This window comes from Humulus lupulus, chromosome X (assembly GCF_963169125.1).
Source record: "Humulus lupulus chromosome X, drHumLupu1.1, whole genome shotgun sequence".
Classification (NCBI taxonomy): Eukaryota; Viridiplantae; Streptophyta; class Magnoliopsida; order Rosales; family Cannabaceae; genus Humulus; species Humulus lupulus.
Window position 1 is genome coordinate 100,461,382 of NC_084802.1, and position 20,823 is coordinate 100,482,204.

Here is a 20,823-nt window from a genome sequence, read left to right on the forward strand (position 1 = left end):
TATTTATTCACATTATCCAATATCCCAGTAATGTGCTAAATACCCCTTGACTCACTTCGAGTCAAGTATAGAACCCGTTGTAAATTTTCCACTAGCCTTCCCCCTAGGATCGTCTCATGCTGAGTAACCCTAGCATAACAAAATAATAATGAAGCACCACACACATACCACATATATGCTAAATATACCCAAAACGGGCCAAATTATGAAAATTGCCCAATTAAACAGAAATGGGCCCACATGCATATTTAATACACCTAAACATGCATATCAAGTCATATTATGATATTATTCACATAATCACATGATTCTAAAATTTGTCATCCTGCCCCCCTAATCAAGGCCCTAAGCCTTATTAGAAAAAATTGGGTCATTACATATACAATTGAAAACAAAAAATTGTATTAAACATCTAATCATATTAATCTAACCTACCACGCAATTTAAAAATATATTTCACATTCACATTTATATACATATAAACATATTCACATTTATATACATATATCTAACCTATCATACATTTTTTTATAACATAACATTTAATTAAATTAAATTAACATAAACCAAAATTAAAAAAATTAAAAATCACAAATATAATTAAATTAACAATACAAATCCCTAAAGAAAAACAAAATTCAACACTATCTCAAATAACCAATTACACAATTAAAAACATAGTTTAATCATTAATCAATCAAAAAATAATTTTTTTTAAAAATTACCCAAGGCTTGGGCTAAGGGATTATCCAAAGGCAAAGGCTCGGGATGATGATCCAATGCCCAAATCTGAAAAAGAAAACAAAAAAAAATGTCAAAACTCATTTCAACCAAATGCAAAATACACACATATATTAAGAAAAAAAATACATATTAAAGGATATAATAGCAAGATAGTGGGTTTAGACTACCAAAACTTGGGAGAAATTGGCCAAAAGGGGGTTGGGCGGCGTTGGGCGGTGCTAAGAGTCGGAGAAATTCTCTGTTTCTCTATTTTTTTAAAGTAAAACCGAGCAGAATGAGGAAGAAAGCCTCTGCCTGGTGGTTATATTGCTGTGACCTATGTCGACGGGTAATGAAAAGTTGTTGTTGATATCAAACGCACTGTTTCACTCAAACGGTGAGACCCTACAGCGACGACATGGATAGTGAATAGTACACGAATCCTCTCACAATGAAATTTGACTTAAATTTTTTGGCGGTTCACATTCCCACGTTTTTTTGGACCCTATTGCAACGACATGTCATCGCGATAGAGTACAAAATAACTGACCAGTTGTTTAAATTAGACTCTACAGTCACTATATGGGGTGCAAATAGGCAACCAAATCTGGGTGGTTGAGTTCCCTCCCCTTCCTACAGTGACGACAGGTCATTGTTATAGACAAACATATTTCCCTCTTTTTTTTGACAAAGTCCCTACAGCGACGACATGTCGTCGCTGTAGTGTCAGTTCCTGCCTCTTGTACCTTCCAAATTCCTGGTGCCCTAAAGCAACGATGATTCATCGCTGTATGGTATCAGGAATTTGGAGGACCAGGTCGTGTGTCGACGTTGTAGCTTATGTTTTTAATAAATTAAGAAAAATATTTTTTCGTGGATTTTGACTACATACAGCGACGACTTTGGAGTTGTCGCAATAGATGTCGCTGCTGTAAAGTCTTTTTCTTGAGTGTGTTTACACTGTGATGCACTCTTTCGGACTCTCGATAGAGGTGGATGAGGCACTTGTCTCTGACTGAGTAGTGCCTGATGATGGCCTCTATGGCATCGAGATGTCAGAGCATGGAGTGATAATCCTCTGCTTCAAACCCAACACCCCCGTACGTTTGTGTAGGGTGTGGAAGCGGGGCTCTGTCAACTTCCTTCTCAGTTAACCCCCTGTCTTCGGGCATTTCAGACCTCTCCGCCACTTGGTTGTCAGGGCGAACGACTAACTCCCCGGCTGGTTCTCGAGCTCCCGTCCTTGCACTGTTGTCAGAGGCACCTTGTTCTCGGGCCATGTCAAAAATCTTCTGGTCGAAGAGGTAGAACTGGTGTTCATGTAGTTGTCGAAGTTCCACAGACATCTGAGACAAAATCCAAGCAGTTACTATTCTGACTAAAGGAAAGATGGCCAAAACACGGATGACTCTAGGGATACTGCTCGGGGAAAAGAGAAAGGTTTTGGAAAATGCGGGATATCCCCGGCGCCTAAGGACAAGTTGGAGGGGATAAACCTACAAGAATCTGGGAATTCCCCAGATTTCTATCACAGGCCTAGAAACGCAAAATTGACTTAAGAACATTTGAGGGCCATTTTGAACGTCCCTAATATCAAAATTGTTAGGAACGAATTTCCTAATATGCAGCGGAAATGTGGTGGGCCAGTGTACAACAAAAATTTTGTAACATATTTAAACTACCTTTAAATATGCGGATACATTAATATACATACATTAATCATAAGCAAGTTATGGATATAATTCATACCTCTTGAAGCCTATCAAGTGTCCTTGCTATCTTTTCGTATTTAGAACGATCTTCCTATCCAAGCCGCTCCCGGGTACTCACACCAAGATCTTCCAAAGCATTATCTACACCTCAAGAAGTGTGTGGGCATTTAGAGAATGAATGATAGTTTATTTGTGATTCTACTTGATGTACTCAACACGTGAGATCAAGAGAATAGGCCTGAGAATTGGTTTTTTATTTTTCAGGGAGAGAAAACTATCGTTTTATTTTTCACAGAGCGAATGTTCTGAGTTGTTTCAGATATCTGAATATTTTCTGATTAGTCATACTTAAAATAAAATATTCAAATTTAAAAAATAAATCTGTAACCAACTTACAATTTACTTTTTAGTTAATTAATTATTCTATTAATAAAAAAATCCAAAAACCAAATTTTGAATTATCCATTAATTAATTAATTAAATAAATAAAAATAAAAATCCTATCCCTGAAAAATAGCCCTACACACCACACACAATCCATGTACTGTGTATGCACGTGTAGCATCCCTATTTTTAAGGATGTTGGTTTTTTTTTCAATTTTTATTTAAATATTTATTCAAACTACTTTGTCACATAAGATCTAACAACCTGATAACTAATTCAAATTTGAATTCAAATTTAAATTAATTATCAAATATAATTAATTATTTGAATAAATATTAATCTTTAAAATTTAAATCCAATTTTAACTTATTAGATTATTATCTCCCACTCAAATAAAGATATTTAATTAATTCTACCAATTAATTAAATCCAATATTTTTGAAAATAAATATTTAATTTATTATAATTTCAAAAATTATAATTAATTAATTATTTAATTAAATTTCGAAATTAATTTAATTATTTAATATAATTTTGAAAATTATACAATAATTAAATATTAATTAATTTTGTTAACTACAAGTAATTTGTAATTAATTAATTAATCACTATTATCATATAATTGCATATTTGGCCTGAAGAACAAATTTCTTCTTAAATATGTCTTTAAACTATTTTTCCCTTCATATCAACTCTTACCTTGAATAGTGTTGATAGAGCCGCTATGGGGACCTATGGACCTATAATATCAAGCTCCAATAAATTTGAGATTATTAATTAAACTCTTTAATTAAATAATATTAATTTATTAATCTCATGATTATTCCACTATAAATATGAGACTGCACTCTTGTAACTATAGACATTTCATTTACTGAGTACTTTATAATTATAAAGCGTCCATTGATGTAATTATTGCATACAACTTGACCCTCTAATAATGGTTCATAATTAATCGGGAATAAAATTACCGTTTTACCCTTTTAATTATCTCTTGTTTCCTTAAGTACCATTGACTTTACTAGTGAAGGTTAATTCATAACTAAATTATGGGTTTGAGCTTAATAACCTTTTTGTCCCAAAAGTCAACCCTTAAGAGAACCATCATTCAATCTCTTGCAAGATGGCATAGATTCCATATCTATATCCTATGTCCCCAGGCATCTACATTAATGAGTTCCCAAAACAAAAGTTTCTAGCCTGATCATTCTGACAGACCCTAACAAGTGAATCAAAGAACTCATATAACATAAACATGAGTTCATAGTAACTTTAGGATTAAGATCTATTTGTATATGATCATCAGTTGATATATTTAATTAATACTTCGAAACGGTATTTAACTAAGTATTAATCAACGTATCTGGTCCAGTTCTATATATTTTCTAATATATAAAGCACCTCCACTAAAGTGTCCTACCACACTAGTGATCCGGATCTAGATCACATGTATTCATAATACTAGTGGACCGTACTTGCAGTAATTATTTTAAAGATTCCATAACTTTATTTTACTGCGAACTATTCAAGTTCATTTATGTCAAACACAATCCTCCCGTACCAATACGTGTTTGAGATCACATATATGAACTTAGGAATTTTCCTGATATTTACATAATATTATCACAGAATAATATAGTCCATAATATATATGCATAACAAATTCAATTTATTTATTTATTTCATAAAACAATGTCTATTACATATGCTTTCAGGGCACATTTCCAACAATCTCCCACTTGCCCTAAAGAAAATGATGCATTTCTCTCATTCTCATGTTTCTTACATGCTCCTTAAAAGATTTTATGGATAAAGTCTTTGTGAAAGGATCTGCAAGATTATGCTCCGAAGCTATCTTCATAAGTGCAACATCTCCTCGATGAACTATCTCTCTTAGCAAGTGATATTTCCTCTTGATGTGCTTTCCCCTCTTGTGACCCCGTGGTTCCTTTGAGTTAGCTACTGCCCCACTATTGTCACAGTATAGGACTAGTGGCTTATCCACATCTGGTACAACTTCCAGATTGGAATAGAACTTTTTTAGCCACACAGCCTCCTTAGCTGCTTCACAAGCCGCTATATACTCGGCTTCCATGGTGGAGTCTGCAATGCTGGTTTGTTTAACACTTCGCCAGACTACCGCTCCTCCTCCAAGAGTAAACACTGATCCAGAAGTTGATTTCTGACTATCTCTGTCTGATTGAAAATCAAAATCAGTGTAACCAGTGGGGTTCAGGTCTCCACCTGAATATACAAGCATATAATCTCTAGTATTTCTAAGATACTTGAGAATATTCTTCACTGCAGTCCAATGACTCAATCCAGGATTGGATTGATAACAGCTGACTATCCCTACTGCATAACAAATGTCAGGTCTTGTACACAACATGGCGTACATTAGACTGCCTACTGCTGAGGCATAGGGATATTGTCTCATGTCTTCCTCTTCCTGAGGTGTTTTAGGACACTGCTCCTTGGAAAGGAATACTCCAGAACGGGTTGGCATATCACCCTTTTTGGAGTTTTGCATTTTAAAGCGTTCTAGCACCTTATCAATATAAGTTTCTTGAAACAATGCCAAAGTTTTGTTCTGTCTATCTCTAAGAATCTTAATGCCCAGAACATACTTGGCTTCTCCCAAATCTTTCACTTGGAATTGTTCAGCTAACCAGTTCTTTACTTTTGATAATGATGTTATGTCATTTCCAATCAGTAATATATCATCAACATAACGAACGAGGAATACTACTACACCATCTTTGATTTTTTTATAGACACAAGGTTCGTCAACGTTTTGTTCAAAACCAAACGTTTTAATTGTGTCATCAAATCTAAGATTCCAAGATCGAGAAGCTTGTTTGAGTCCATAAATGAACCTAAGAAGCTTGAAAACCTTTTGCTCTTGACCTTTTAACTCGAACCCTTCTGGTTGAGACATGTAAATGGTTTTGTCAAGGTAGCCATTCAGAAAAGTTGTTTTGACATCCATTTGCCAATTCTCATAATCCATGCACGCAGCTATGGACAAGAGTATACGAATGGATTTTAGCATGGCTATAGGAGAAAAAGTTTCTTCATAGTCAACCCCTTCTTTCTGTGTGTAACCTATGGCTACAAGCCTTGCTTTGAAAGTCTCTACTTTCCCATCTGCTCCTCTTTTCTTCTTGAATATCCACTTGCAACCAATGGGTTTGATATTCTCAGGTGGATCTTCAAGAACCCAGACAGAATTAGAATATATCGATTCAATTTCTTGGTTCATGGCTTCTTGCCATTTGTCCTTGTTAGAATCATTTATTGCATCTTTAAATGTTAATAGATCGTCTTTGTTTGTGTTAGACACAAGCATTTGAACTTCGTGTTCATAGCGTGTGGGTTGCTTACTAACCCTCCCACTACGACGAGGTTCACTACTATTCTGACTAGAACTAACAATTTCCTCTTGGCGTTTTTCATTGGTTGTTGCTGGTGACTTTGCAACTTCATTCGAGACCATCTCCTCCAGAACAACCTTGCTGTGAGGTTTGTGGTTATTAACATAGTCATGTTCAAGAAAAGTTGCATTTGTCGATACAAATGTTTTATTTTCTTTTGGACTATAGAAAATTCCACCTCTGGTCTCTTTGGAATATCCCAGAAACATGCACACATCAGAGCGTGATTCCAACTTCCTGGTCTTTCCTTTAAGCACGTGTCCAGGACACCCCCAAATTCGAAAATGGTGTAAACTAGGTTTACAACCATTCCATAATTCTATGGGTGTCTTTTGGACAAACTTAGATGGAACAACATTTAATATGTATAGAGCACAATGAATCGCATAGCCCCAGAATGACAGTGGTAATGATGAGAAACTCATCATTGATCTGACCATATCTAATAACGTTCTGTTCCGTCTTTCCGAAACACCATATTGCTGTGGTGTTTCAAGTGCTGTGAGTTGGGATTGAATGCCATGCTCACATAGATGGTCCTTGAATTCAAAATCCAAGTACTCTCTTCCTCGATCAGATCGAAGAGCTTTAAGTGACTTACCTAATTGCTTTTCAGCTTCCGCTTGAAATTCTTTGAACTTTCCAAAAGTTTCAGATTTTCTTTGCATTAAGTATAGGTAACCATATCTTGAATAATCGTCAATAAAAGTGACGAAGTATTCATAACCTCCTCTTGCTTGTACAATAAGTGGACCGCAAACATCTGTATGAACTAGCTGAAGTGGTTCTGTGGCTCTTGAACCTTTAGCAGTGAAAGGTCTCTTGGTCATTTTGCCTTCTAGACAGGATTCACAAATAGGGAGAGATCCAATAGATAGTTCTCTTAAAGGACCATCCTTTACAAGCCTATTTATTCTGTCTAGACCCATATGGCCCAATCTCAAGTGCCACAGATATGTATCACTATCGGAATCAGTCTTTTGTTGTTTAATAGATCTAGGATTAGCTGTTTGAAATAATTCAGAATTATTAACAGATTTCTCTTTAGCTTGCAGTTTATAAAGCTCATCAATAGATTTTGCAGAACATATCTTAAAACCATTTCTTGAAATAACAATTGAATTATTATTAAAAGAGATTTTAAAATTTTGTTCATGGAACATAGAAACAGAAATTAAGTTTCTAGAAAATCCAGAAATATAATAAACGTTCTCTAAAACAAGAAATTTATTATTCTCAAATTCCAAACGGGCTGTTCCAACTGCTGTAGAGACAATCTGATCACTGCCTACCCTCATAGTCACCTCTCCATCAGCAAGCTTCTCATTGAACTAAGAATCAGAAGAGAAAAGAAGACATGGTTAGTGGCTCCTGAATCTACTATCCAGGATGAGGAATTATTTTCCACTAAACAAGCTTCTAACACAAGTAAATCAAATTTACCTGTCTTTTTCTCTTTGAGGTCAGCGAGATACTTTGGACAGTTTCTCTTCCAGTGACAATTTTCTCCACAATGAAAGAAAGTCCCTTTTGGGGTCTTCCTTTTGGAGGTTTTAGTTTTCTTGTTATCTTTGCTTTTGGATGACTTTTTAGGCTTCTCACATATTAATACAATGTTCACGTTTGATTTCCATTTCATGTAGTTTTCACCAGTCAACTTTTCATTAGCAAGTAAAGAAGATAAATGATTTGAGCTAGACATAATTGCTGGAAATAAATAAATAAACAAAATGAATTTATGCATATAATAAATATCAGTTACTTTCAAAATAGTAAATGTGATGCATGAATGCAACAATTAAAGAACACATAAAAAATAATTACTAATTCCACGATTAATTAATTTGAACATTAATGGACTAGCCTTAGGGCGGGTCAGACTAATTCCAAATTAATTTTGAGACAAGTTCTCAAATTTATAAGTGAAAACTTAAATCAATATTTCTTTTTTGACTTATAAACAACCGCTTGTTTGGTCAAGAATACACTAGTCCACTCGAAAACCTAATGTACCTTGTGAGTGTAACCCATTATTTTAGATCAATGACTTAACTCAAGAGTGTGCCTTAGGGTCAGTCAAACTTGAAATACATCATTAAATCCTATTCTTGAAAAAGAAGTTTGCCTTGAGAATAACATAGTCGAAAGCCTTCCTTAGGAGGGCACAAGCAATGGTGCCGCGAGGCCCTCTCCATGTTACCTCGGTGCTAACTAATAATGGAGACCATGGGACTTATTGTTATAACTCCATCTCCCACTCACTATTTTAGAATATGTGTTTTCTCAAAACATCCCATGCTTTTTAATTGGTTGTAAAAATAAAGTGATCTATTTTTACCAAATGATATTCTAATAATTACTAATCAAATTAAAATTATAGAACTATGCCCTAATTAGTTCAATTTTATTTTGCTATAATTACTAAGAATATCATTTATAATTTAATAAAACATTTTTATTAAATACTAGAAATTAAACAACTTTTAAAATCTATTTCTGCTTTTGAACTCGTTAAAAACTAGATTTATTATTATATGGACCAGCATATAATCACATGGACAATCCTAAGGCATGTTTCTACTCATATGAGATGCATGCACAATTTTAAATACTGTGTGGGTTATATGTATGGCATGTCAAAAAATGCATGATAAAGTATTAAACAATTTAATCACATTCAGACATTTAAATAAATAAATGCGGGCCAGGTGTCTTGGGGCGGCTGCATAGGATGGCTCAGCATGGGGCACGGTTGGGGCGCACGATGGCTGTTGGGTGCGGCACACAAGGGCGTGCGGCTGGGTGTAGCCGCAGCACGCGCAGTGGCGCACATGCGTGCGGCTGGGCGAGGCGCAGGGGCGCGCTGGGGCGCTCGGCTAGCGTGGTGCGCAGGGGCACAGGCACTCGCCCGGGCGAGATGCGCGGGGCGCTTGGGCAGGCAGTATGCAGGGGCTGGGCGCGCATGCGGCTGAGCGAGGCTCGGGCTTCGGGGCTTGGAACCCGAGGCTCGGGCCTTACAGAAATTTTCAAATAATTTTAACGCTGAAAATTAAAATTGCAAAAATTCCTATGCCCCAAAATGGCTTACATTTTTCATCTAGAACTTTAAGAACATTTCCTAAACCCAAAACACCATATAATTAACGACCCTTAAGAATAAACTATAATCATACATACATCCATTAATTCACATATATTACAATAACATAAGAATGCATATTATGCCCACACAGTAATTAATGTATGCAGAGATTAATGACCTCTCTGGTACCAATTGTTAGGAATGAATTTCCTAATACGCAGCAGAAAGGTGGTGGGGTTGGGCCAGTGTACAACAAAAGTTTTGTAACATATTTAAACTACCTTTAAATATGCGGATCCATTAATATACATACATTAATCATAAGCAAGTTAAGGATAGAATTCATACCTCTTGAAGCCTATCAAGTGTCCTTGCTATCTTTTCGTATTTAGAACGATCTTCCTATCCAAGCCACTCCCGGGTACTCACACCAAGATCTTCCAAAGCGTTCTCTACACCTCAAGAAGTGTGTGGGCACTTAGAGAATGAAGGATAGTTTATTTGTGATTCTACTTGATGTACTCAACACGTGAGATTAAGAGAATAGGCATGAGAATTGATTCTTTATTTTTCAGGGAGAGAAAACTATTGTTCTATTTTTCACAGAGCGGATGTTCTGAGTTGTCTCAGATATCTAAATATTTTCTGATTAGTCATACTTAAAAGAAAATATTCAAATTTAAAAAATAAATATGTAACCAACATACAATTTACTTTTTAATTAATTAATTATTCTATTAATGAAGAAATCCAAAAACCAAATTTTGAATTATCAATCAATTAATTAATTAAATAAATAATATTGAAAATCTTATCCTTGAAAAATAGCCCTACACGCCACACATAGAATGTGTGTGCACGTGTAGCATCCCTATTTTTAGGGATGTTGGTTTTTTTTCAATTTTTATTTAATTATTTATTCAAACTACTTTGTGAGATAAGATCTAACAACCTGATAACTAATTCAAATTTGAATTCAAATTTAAATTAATTATCAAATATAATTAATTATTTGAATAAATATTAATCTTTCAAATTTAAATCCAATTTTAACTTATCGGATTATTATCTCCCACTCAAATAAAGATATTTAATTAATTCTACCAATTAATTAAATTCAATATTTTCGAAAATAAATATTTAATTTATTATAATTTCGAAAATTATAATTAATTAATTATTTAATTAAATTTCGAAATTAATTTAATTATTTCATATAATTTCGAAAATTATACAATAATTAAATATTAATTAATTTTGTTAACTACAACTAATTTGTAATTAATTAATTAATCACTTTGATCATATAATTGCATATTCGGCCTGAAGAACAAATTTCTTCTTAAATATGTCTTTAAACTATTTTTCCCTTCATATCAACTCTTACCTTGAATAGTGTTGATAGAGCCGCTATGGGGACCTATGGACCTATAATTCCAAGCTCCAATAAATTTGAGATATTTAATTAAACTTTTTAATTAAATAATCTTAATTTATTAATCTCATGATTATTCCACTATAAATATGAGACTGCACTCTTGTAACTATAGACATTTCATTTACTGAGTACTTTATAATTATAAAGCGTCCATTGATGTAATTATTGCATACAACTTGACCCTCTAATAATGGTTCATAATTAATCGGGAATAAAATTACCGTTTTACCCTTTTAATTATCTCTTGTTTCCTTAAGTACCATTGACTTTACTAGTGAAGGTTAATTCATAACTAAATTATGAATTTGAGCTCAATAACCTTTCAATCCCAAAATTCAACCCTTAAGAGAACCATCATTCAACCTCTTGCGAGAAGGCATAGATTTCATATCTGTATACTATGTCCCCAGCCATCTACATTAATGAGTTCCCAAAACAAAAGTTTCTAGCCTGAACTCATATAACATAAACATGAGTTCATAGTAACTTTAGGATTAAGATCTATTTGTATATGATCATCAGTTGATATATTTAATTAATACTTCGAAACGGTATTTAACTAAGTATTAATCAACATATCTGGTCAAGTTCTATATATTTTCTAATATATAAAGCACCTCCACTAAAGTGTCCTACCACACTAGTGATCCGGATCTAGATCACATTTATTCATAATACTAGTGGACCGTACTTGTAGTAATTAATCTAAAGATTCCATAACTTTATTTTACTGCGAACTATTCAAGTTCATTTATGTCAAACACAATCCTCCCGTACCAAAATGTGTTTGATATCACATATATGAACTTAGGAATTTTCCTGATATTTACATAATATTATCACAGAATAATATAGTCCATAAAATATATGCATAAAAAATTCAATTTATTTATTTATTTCATAAAACAATGTTTATTACATGTGCTTTCAGGGCGCATTTCTAACAAAAATGTGCCTAAAAGAACTCGTGAAAACTAGAAACAGACTCTCAAATGCCATAACCATTGGCATTCCTAAGTATATATCGAAAATCCTCAAGCATACACAAAAACAGAAAGGTAGGCAAAGGCACTTACCCGAGATGAAACGAAGGTAGGTGCTCGAGTCCTAACCTTGAAGTATCGTTTGTCATCTGCCCAGAAGTACAACGATTCACGCCAATCGTCTAGAGCTCCTGGAAAAATGGTTGGAGATAAGGGACAAGCAAGAGAGAAGATAGTGTTCTGTGAGGGGGTTTTTGATTTTCGTATGGTTACCGTGTGAGATTGAAGATGGTATTTTGGGCTTTCTACCCAGTAAAACTTATAAGTGAAGCAACTTCCCTAGGATCATCAGATTGCTTGCCCTGGTGAGATCATGAGGGTGATCCAATGGTTGAAGTTCAAAAGGCATGGATCGCAATCATTGTTTCTTTGGGAAAAGACACCTCGGGTGCAAAGTAGACGTTTGGGATCGAGGAGTTGACCCCTAATTAAATGCACAGATTGATGGACCCAGCAATGGGGCATTGACACGTGGGTTTGCTCTTCAGAGTGATGTCAGAGGAAAGCCCAAATGTTTTTCCCTCCATTTTGTCAAATCACTCCTCTTAATTTAAGTCTCCATTGCTCGAGGGTGAATAGAGACTTTGGGGGCAAATGTTGTCCGAATTTTCACCTCCGACCCGTGGCAACTCACAATGATTGGTTCAAATGGTCATAGACGTCTTCAGGGTATGTTATTCCTTGAGGCCTCTTTTCGGGGCGAAGATCATTTTAGGTGAGGTCGCCTGTCTTTGCTAGATGATAGGCCATGGATACCTTAAAGGTAGATTACTCTCTGAGGTTTTCCCTCGGAGCTGGAGGTTCTCCAGCTCAAGCAATTATGGCGAGGGCTCTCCTTTTTGGACCTAAGATAAGGCGCCAAGTGTCAGCCAATGCGGGTTTGCAGCGCCAGAGGATCTTCTGACAACCTTTTTGGGTGATCCGTCCATAGTGTTGTCAAGTGTACGACTTAAAAATTTGCACTCCCACTACGCCGTCTGACATGGAGGTACTTACTGCATGCCTTGACAGTACCTGGGGTATGTTCCCCATAAAGTAAGTACCTTTCTGCGGTGGGCCCCGCAGATCTCGCTTAGGTTGTGGTCTCTATTCAATACATCCCAATGCATTGAATTTGTATTAATCCCCTAATAATGGGAAGAATGTGTATTAATTATTGATGATTAGTATTAATGACCCCAACCCTTATAAATAGGGCTAGGAGTCTCATTGTAAATGGTTCAATTTTTTAGAGAGAAAACACCTTATACTCAGAGCAATCTAAACGCTGCCCGATAATAGACCATTGGAACTTGCCTCAACAAGCTTCCAATCCTCTTAATACCAGAGACGCGTGGACTAGGGTTCTTTTATAACCTGAACCACGTAAAAACATTTGTGTTCTTGATTATTTATTTCTTTAATCTCTCGTTTTAAGGTTGATAGCGAAAAATGCAGTCAACGAGTAAATAAATTATAATTCAAATTGTGTATTAATTATTTATTATATTTATTGTATGACATGTATTATTTAAAAGATATACTAATATTTGTATATATCTTTTAGTTTTTCTTATACAATTTTATTTTTTATATATTAAAAAATATATTCATATAAATTTATATGTGTATCTATATATATATATATAAAAATAAGTATAATAAATATACATATATAATCGGGTAGGGTAAGATAGGGTCAAATAATAAGGTTGAGTACACTTATACTTGCACCCTACCCTATATCCGCATCAGATACATGTTTTTACACTCTCACCCTATCTTAAAGCCATAATTTATCGGGTAATACTCTACATTGAAGGGTAGGGTACCCATGGATAAATAGATTTCCACGTAAAATTGCTATCCCTTTTTTGGTCAAACTAATTTTTTTTAATGATCTAGACACATTTAATTAGGAGTTTAATATATGTTTTAAAAATTATTTTAAAAAATAATTTTAATTAACGTTTAATTATTTTAAACTTATTGTTCAAAACTAATGTTTAATTTCTAGGCTTATTAATTAAAAATGATCTTTTTGCTAACTTTTGTTTTAAATAGTTCTTTTTTTTTTTTAAATTATCTTCTATAAATAACGAAAACTTGTTTTAGTTATTTTTTATTTTAATTAATTACCTTTAAGATTTACATCTATGTTATAAAAAAAATTCAAATATATTTAAGTCTTTAAAAAAATTATTTCGATAAAAAAAATAGACTTCGAATACAATTTTAGACAGAAACAATAATTTTTTTTTACTTAAACTCATAAGAATTTAAATAATATATCTCTATATATAAAAAATGTGTATTTAACATTTTTTTTATTTTAACGGTTTTTTTTTGTTAAATTTAACATAATATTCAAATTTTTTAACAAAATATACCTTTAAAACTAATTAAATATATATATTTATTAACTATATTAATATAAATTCAAATATTATAAAATATCATTATTATAATAATATTTAATAATTATATTAATATAAATTCAAAGGTTATAAAATATCATTATTATAAAAAGATATAATACAAGACTAAAAATTTAATAATTATATTAATATAAATTTAAATGTTATAAAATATTATTATTAATTATATATAATATATAATTCTAATTTTCATAAAATTTGGTAGAATAAATATTTACTAACTGTTGACGCAGTTTTTCGCCAACAGTAGATTAAGAAATCAAATAGGTAGATTAGTGCTGAATTATAAACTGTAATGAAATAATAAAAACTCTCTCTAACACACACAACTTTTACGTGGTTCAGTGGTTAAAATCCACCTAGTCCACGAGACAATGTTATTGCTTTTCTCCCTTAATTTCTGTAGAGTTTTAGTAATACAAAAATGGTCGTTTCCTTCCTTGTCCATTATTCTTAATATTTATAGGAGAATTTCCTGGACAGGTCTGGGTAACCACGTGAATAAATAAGGTATACATTTAATACAGATTATTCCCATTTACATTGGGATATGATTTGATAACATATTAGAATATACTCCTGCTATCTCAGATAATAAATGATAGATATTCAATACAGCCAGGGCATTGATGAGCATATAAGGAGTCTCCAAATCTCTTGGGATCCTTCAGTATGCGTTATGTCAAGGTTTCCATGAGCTGAATAATTAACCTGAGCTTTTGTTCAAAGGCTATTTAAACCCTAGCTCGTTGTAAGCTCAGAACGCCCAAAGTTGGATCTAGCCATTATTATAAGTCTCAAACTGAATTGTTATCCCGAGAGGCGGTATGATAATAACATGTATATCGTGTACGAACTAGATTGATCCTCGAGCTGCTCACATCATTGTTAACCAGATATCCTACTTGGCTATTTTACTTGATATTCATCTTCCAAATGTACCCGAGCTGAGTAATTGAACTCGTGCTAATTTTAGGGTACAACATTTGCCCCCCAAGCTCCTGCTTGTGCTTGATGTCGTCATTTTCTGACATGCACATTAGGGGTTTTTAGGCTTCCGTCATGTAAAATCGTCCCTGCCCACTACTCGAGTACTAGACACTTGGCCTCATTTGGTTTGAATTTTTCAACTCTTTGTTTTCCAGTGAGTTTTTTTTTACTGTGAAAAACATCATTTTCTCAATGTCGTTTAGGTTACGTCTGTTTGTAAATAGGTGATAGAATTCGGTTTAGGCTAAATGAATGATACTAGGCTTATCTAGAAACAAGGTTTTCATAAAACTGGGCAAATTTGTTGGGTTTTTCAAAGAAAATTCGAATGGTAAATTAGTTTGAATACTTGTTTGGGGTGTACAAGCCAAAGGGGTTTTATGTTTGGTTCTAGGTATCTTAAAGGTTACGATTCCTTAAGACGTTATGCAATAAACCGCTTTCAAAAGAAAAGTAGTAGGTCTGAAGGATCTGACACAAATCCTGAAGTATCAGGGAATTCTAAGAAACTGAAGCTCGTGGCCTAGAACCACGCGTTGAAGCTAGGACACAACTTAGCTCATATGAATTTTCATACTTCAAAAGAAAACTGCTTAAACCCTTGGATTTCCGTACCTCCACAACCATAGATAGAAATCATCTTAGGTCGCCACTAATAGGACCCTTTGTCATCATGCGATCTAAATTATGGCCTCGCAAAGAAGAACACCACGAGCTCCTCTGCCCAAAGCAAAGATAAGGGAGAGCAAGTCGCCCCTGACTCTCCCATCCCTCATTTCGGTCTTGTGGTGGAGAGAGAAATCGTGGTCGACCCTAACGCATTCTTCGAGGTCGAACACATAGTCTCCCAGATCACAACTCAGGGGAAAGTTAACAAGATCCTGATGTGTCATAGAATAGAGATGGGAGCTGATGGCCTTATTGCCCAACTTGGCGCTAGAGGGAGAGCGAAGCTGTGCCCCTTTCCAAGATGACTACGAGGCTTGGAGTGATGAGAACTTTAAGGCCAGTGCCTTCCTCCCATTGGACCAGTATTTCATAGACTTTTGGAACTACGTCAAACTAGCTCCATTCTAGCTCCCCCCAAACTCATACAGGCTTTTGGCGGGGTTAAAGTATTTTTTTCTGAGGCATGAGTGGGAGGTCCCCACTCCGACAGACATCATGTACTTCTTTTGCCTTAAGGCCAGTCCTGACCAGAAGGGGTGGGGAGACAGTTTCTACTACCTAACTTGTTTTCCCAACTCAGCCTCCGTCATTGACCTCCCCAGCCACCCAAATGACTATAAAGACTTGTTCTTTATGTCAAATGGGTTCAAGAACTGCGACCATCGATACTTCAACCGTTCTTTTAAGTCTTCTATCTTTATGAATTCAAAACGCGAACTTTTTATCATTTATACACACACAAAAGTTTTTTTGTTTAAGGATTCTGACTGAGTTCATTCTTTGTGCAACTATTTTCACGAGGAAAGAGTGGTCTATGACCCTTAGGCGTAAATACGAGACCTTGTCTAGTCTTCCTCTAAGGGAGAAAGACTATCAAAAGATTGTGAATGACGTCACAATGCTGGTCTTCAAATTGATCAACAAGGGCCAGACGCTAGCTCAGAGGACCCGAGCTCCTCTTCCTGTCATCCCCGAGCTCCCCCTTCCTTAAGAGACCTTGCCAGCAAATGAGGACGTCGAGGAGGAAGAAGACGTGGCACTGTTGGTGCGTAAAAGGCGAGCTTATGAAGATAATTAGGAGCTCGATCTAGAGTGAGTTGTGTCCAAGGCAGCAGTTGGCCCCTCCAGCCAAGGTAACCCATACCCCTACAAAGAGTTAGATCGGGCTGCTGCTAGTTATAGGCTAATTCGATTCAATTCAAACCAACTAGTTAGTTGTCACTCCAGTGACCCAGACCTAAACACAACACTCCTTTAGTGCGTGGACCATTTGGTGGTACACTATAACCACAACTACCCCAAAGGTACCATCATAGTTGACAACACTCTCTATTTTAGGTCCACCATTTTTTAGGAGTATGTGACAAACCGTAGGTCCTGACCTGCCCTATGTCAGGGTGCATATGCCCATGGTTTTAGGAAGTACGTAGATGAGTCCAGCTCTGAGGAAAGACCTGAACCCCATAGGACCCAGGAGGTCATAATTTTATATTCTCCTCTACCTCCGTTAATCCAAGAGTTAGAGGTTGTGCCTAGCCCGGTCATTAACCCCGAGATGATCATACCCCTAGCCCGGAGGGTAGGGTTCTTGCTCTTCTTCTTGTGTTTATAATACTTTTGAATAACTACTTATTTAAATTGAATCCTCTGCTCGGTCTTTTTTAGGTGAAGAAATGGAGCTGCCAGAAGCCCCGGATTTGAGGGGTTCTTTTAAGGCTGGCGGGACCGGAGCTGATCCCGTGGTGAAAAGGCCCAGGGTGACGAATAAAAACAGCTCCGAAGACTGGGGGTGCCACCGAACCTCCGACTAAAGACAAGGGTGTCAATTCCACCCGAGAGTAGCCACAAAAGAAACTTCCCCTAGCTCTGGCAACAATGCTCACAGTTCAGCAAGCTCCTCCTCCTCCTCGACACATACCTCCCTCAAATCCTCAAGTGACCCAAGGCGAGGCTCCTACTGTCTAGATGCTGGTCAAGCCGTTTGACCTGGAAAATATCCCTGAGGCTTTTTGGGGTATTGTGTACGAGACGAAAATCCATATGGTCGACCATGCCTACAAAGCCCACGCCAGATACTTAAGGGCTATAGAGGAGCCCAGTTCTGAGGACTTCCTCGAATCTGTCCTGGGGATGAACCTCACTGTGAGTCCTTCTCACTCTCCTAACCTTTTCTTTTTCTTTAGTTTTTTTTTATAAACTATTCTTGACTTGCTTCATTCTTTTACAGTCTTTCCTGAACCAATTTCGAGCAATAGCTCGAGTTAAAGCCAGGGACGAGGAGCTCTGAGCTGCCCTGGGGACCGCTTAGGAGAGCGAATACGTCGCCAAAGTCGCCTTACCTTCTTCTCAAGAGAGGGAACAGGCCGCCAAAGCTGCCTTGGCTTCTTCTCAGGAAGGCGAGCGGTCTGCAAAAGCCTCCCTGTCTGCCTCCCAGGACCAAGTCATGGAGGTGAGTCGTCGCGTGGATCAGCTTCAGGCCAAAAATGTAGAACTCAAGAAGAAGCTGATGGAGGCCGAGGTCGAGGCCAAGGCCAAGGAGGAAGCTGCAGAGTCATCAACTTAAATGGAGGAGATGCTTTACTATTGATGGGTCTTCAACCAGGACGGGAACTTCTCCTTCACGCAACCCGAGCTGTGGGACCCATATCTTGGTTGGATCAAGATTCAGTTCTCATAAGAACCATCGGAGACCAGTGAAGCTTCTAGAGTTGCTGAGGGGGATGGCAAGGAGGTGACTTCTCTGGAGCGAGCTGGCGGTGCTCAGTGACTTTTATTTTCACCCTTTTTATTATTATTTTTTAAAACTTTTGTAACAGTCCCTTGGGACAAAAAAAATTTCCACCGGGCTTAGGTCGAGGTTTTTCCTCCTCGAGATGACAATATATTTTTGAATACTGATATAACTTATGATCTATTTATGTTTCCCTTAGTCCATTATTTTCTCATGTTTATGAATCCTTAGATTCTTGTACATTCAAAATTTAAGGGGTTGACTTTTAGATCGAGATAGATTTTATCGATATCTTAGTTGTTTCCAAGATTTTTATCGCTTATTTGTGCCATACCTATTAAGAACTAGGCCTTGGACCTAGTTATGTCCAAGATTTTTTTTTATATAAGCTTAATAGCATTGTACAAGGGTTTTGAATACTCATCTAACTTATGATCTATTTGTGTTTCCCTTAGTCCATAATTTTCTCAAGTTTATCAATCCTTAGATTCTCGTACATTCGAAATCTTAGGGGTTGACATTTAGATTGAGATAGAATTTATCAATGTCTTAGTTGTATCCAAGATTTTTCTCGCTTATTTGTGACATACCTGTTAAGAACCAGGCCTTGGACCTGGTTATGTCCAGGGATTTTTTTATATAAGCTTAATAGCATTGTAGCTATTAAGGATTATGCCTCATAACAAACCTGTTAAGAGCATTAATAATATATAACATATAATTATAATTTTCATAAAATTTGGTAGAATAAATATTTACTAAATGTTGACGCGGTTTTTCGCCAATAGTAGATTAAGAAATCAGATAGGTAGATTAGTGCTAAATAATAAATCGTAATGAAATAATAAAAACTCTCTTTAACACACAAATTTTACGTGGTTCATTGGTTAAAATCTACCTAGTCCACGAGACAATGTTATTACTTTTCTCTCTCAATTTCTGCAGAGTTTTAGTAATACAAAAATGATTGTCCCCTTCCCTGTCCATTATTCCTGATATTTATAGGAGAATTTCCTGGACAGGTCTGGGTAACCGCATGAATAAATAAGGTATACATTTAATATAGATTATTTCCTTTTACATTGGGATATGATTTGATAACAGATTAGAATATACTCATGCTATCTCAGATAATCTTAAATTTTATTAAAAAATTTATCATTTATATTTAAAAAGAAAACATATATTTTTTATTTGATATAACTTATGTAAATATATATATATATATATTCATATTGAATAACAATAAACATCATAAATATATTATATATAGGTGCCGTGTGTATATATAAATAGTATAGTTGTGTAAGTACATAAGAAATGAAAATAACATTTATCATCTATCAAGAATAAACAAGCATCTTCTCCAATAATTAAAGTGTAATTTAAATAATATCATGAATATTTTGTATCTTAAATATGATAATTTGTGATCTAAAATGTTATCATATTATATCTATTTAAAAAAAATAAAAAATAATGTTTGGTTTAATTTTTATTTTAATATGTTTATGTCATTGTTTTGTATATAATATTGTTTATTTATTTGAAATTTATATGACAATCATGAAAACTTAATAAAAATAATTAATAAATTTTGTAGATAAAACTAAACAAACGTGCATTGCATGTTTCTTGCATCTAGTATATATATATATATATTTGTGAGAGTGAACCATAATTTTAGAGGGGGCTAAATGATGTACATACCCACAAACTTACCTATACTAATTCAGAGGAATAATGTCTCTTTATAAGCAAACTTGGCAAGAGCAGAAGACTAGTTTGTTAAAAAGAAAGTGCTCGAGCATAGGCAAGATATCACCACCAAGCTCATCCAAAGCTCATCTATGACTTCGAGCACATAAACTAACCGGGTTTCAGAGTAATGCTTTAGTGACCTGCAGTGAAGCTCACCCGAAATGTGAACTAGAGCAGAGAATCGAATTAATTAATATTTATTAATTAATTTGATGTTCATTAGAAATCCTATTTATTAGGAAGTATTTTTTTAATTGTAATAGATTGAATTACTTGAATTTGAATGTTTAAATGTAACAATATTGGGTAACAAATTCCTAGAACATAGGAAAGTCTAGTACACAGTCCACCCTATAAATATGGGGTCCAATTGGGCATGTAAGTGAGTTATGAGTATGCTTAAACACTGTCGAAATTATACCAAACTAAATTGATAAA